The sequence below is a fragment of the Heteronotia binoei genome, unplaced genomic scaffold (assembly GCF_032191835.1).
Source record: "Heteronotia binoei isolate CCM8104 ecotype False Entrance Well unplaced genomic scaffold, APGP_CSIRO_Hbin_v1 ptg000536l, whole genome shotgun sequence".
In the NCBI taxonomy this organism is placed as follows: domain Eukaryota; kingdom Metazoa; phylum Chordata; class Lepidosauria; order Squamata; family Gekkonidae; genus Heteronotia; species Heteronotia binoei.
The window spans coordinates 30001-32500 of NW_026800047.1; positions in this window are offsets into that span (position 1 = coordinate 30001).

Genomic DNA, 2500 nt, shown 5'->3' on the forward strand with positions numbered 1-2500 from the left:
AGATGTGGGGTAGAAAGATCTTTCTTTTACTTTCAGCTTTTATAAGTTGTAGATATAGTTCCGCTACCATATGTTACTAATAAAACTGCTTATACAAAGAAAGACTCCCGAGAGAGAAAAAAACAAAAACAAAACCTAGCAACGATGAATAACCAGATGCCTGAGAGGTGTTGGGAATGCAAAAAAAAAAAAAAAAAAAAAAAAAACCCACGAAGGCTCTTTCTACCGCATGTGGTGGACTTGTCAAAGAGCTGAAATATTTCGGCGGTTGATTCAGCGAGAGATGTCTACTATCTCGGGATATGCGTTTAACAAAGTTGCAGGGGCTTTTCTGTTGGGGTTATGGAAAAAATCTCCAAAAGAAGATAGAGCTTTGATCCGGCACTGGCTCTCGGCTGCTAGGACATCGTACGCGCAGTCGTGGAAGCGAGAAGAAATACCAGAGAAATGGGATCGGATCATAAAAGCCATGGCGTGGAGCGAAACGGACCAATTGAGAGGCTATGATTTCGAAGGTCTTAAGATGGAGCGGAAGAAGTTCGGAAGGTACGTCGAGAAAGAGGGGAAAATAAGAGGGAGGATGACGGTTAAGTTTTTTGTCTCCTTCTTTGTTTTCAAAAGCAAGAATATAACTTCCGGTCAAGGGTACCTTTAATATTTGTTTTTCTTACACCTGTCGCCAGGGACGTTTCTCCCCTGGTCTACCGACGGCAACCGGAAGGGGGGAAACGGCCCCCGCGAGGCCGACCGTCGGTTCCGGGAGGTCGGCCTCGCCCGCGGCGTCGCCCCGGTCTCGCGGCCGGACGGCGGGACGGCTTGGCCGCGAAAAGGGGACGGCCGGGAGGTTGACAGCGGCGGGGGGACCGTCCGCGGCGCCGGCTCTCCGGGGCTGCCGGCAGAGCAGGCCGCCGCTTCGCGGGGTCCCCTTGGCCCGAAAGCGAGCGGGCCCGTCTCTGGGGAAAAGCCCGGCGGGGAGGCCTGGTCTACCGCCGGAAACCCGAAGGGGGGAAACGGCCCCCGCGAGGCCGACCGTCGGTTCCGGGAGGTCGGCCTCGCCCGCGGCGTCGCCCCGGTCTCGCGGCCGGGCGGCGGGACGGCTTGGCCGCGAAAAGGGGACGGCCGGGAGGTTGACAGCGGAGGGGGACCGTCCGCGGCGCCGGCTCTCCGGGGCTGCCGGCAGAGCAGGCCGCCGCTTCGCGGGGTCGCCTTGGCCCGAAAGCGAGCGGGCCGGTCTCTCGGGAAAGCCCGGCGGGGAGGCCTGGTCTACCGCCGGAAACCCGAAGCCGGGAAACGTCCCTCGCGAGGCCGACCTTCGGTTCCGGGAGGTCGGCCTCGCTCGCGGCGTCGCCCCGGTGCCGCGGCCGGTCGCGGGCCGGCTCCGAGCCGAAACGGGAGCCGGCCCGAGCTTTGCAGGGAGAGGGGCGCTGAAGAGTTTTCGCCGCTGGCCGCGCGCCCCCCCCCCCCCGCCGCACCGGGCGGTCGCGGTTCCGAAGGCTCCCTTAGCGCGAGAGCGAGCGGATGCCGCCGCGGGAAGAGGCCGGCCGGGGAGGCCTGTTCTACCGCCGGAGAACCGAAGGGGGGGGGGGGAAACGTCGCTCGCGAGGCCGACCGTCGGTTCCAGGAGGTCGGCCTCGCCCGCGGCGTCGCCCCGGTCTCGCGGCCGGAGGGTAGGGACGGCTTTGCCGCGAAAAGGGGACGGCCCCTCCACCCTTCGAAAACGGGAGATCTGGGCATCGCGGCCGGCGGGGGGGGGCGGGGTCGGGACTTCCCCCCGAAATCGCGATCGGAGGAGCGTCCCTCGCGAGGCCGACCGGCGGTTCCGGGAGGATCTTCTCGCCCGCGGCACGCTCCCGCCATCGAACGGTCCACGGGCCCTCTCTTCCCCGATACCGTAACCGCGCGGAGATTTGTAGGGACTGGCTTCTCTCGTGCCAGGAAAGAGAACCGCCCGGACTTCCGGAGCTTCCGAGGCCGCTCAGGCCGTCCGACCCTCACCGCAGGCGGGCAGGAGACCCCGCGAGGGACCCGGCGGAGCTCCGGCCGCGAGGCTACCGGCCGGCTCTCCTGACCGCGGAGGCCGGCTGGCGAGGGGGCCCCGGGTTCGCCCGGGGAACGCTCGGAGGTCCGGAGCCGTCGGAGAACCTTCCGGCTCGCCGGAACGGGGACCCGTCGGGGGTTGTCGCGGGGACTCGCTCCCCTTCCCTACCTCTTCTGCCCTCGCGGCGGAAGCGCGGTCCAGACCCCCTCAACCCCCGTGCCCTGGGGCGATCGCCGTTGCCCTTTCCCGTGGGCTCTCGGCCTCTCCCCTCCCTGCACCGGGCGGGAACGCCGCTGCCCTTTCCCGTGGGCTGCCGGCCTCTCCCCGGCTCCTTGTCGTTGCTGTTGTGGTTTTGTTGTTGTCGAGTGCTTGAGACTGTCGATAACCCTGCGATCGATGTGGCGCCCCGGACCGCGTCGGGGAGGACCCTCCGCGGGCCGGCCCTCTGGGGTCGGTGTTCAG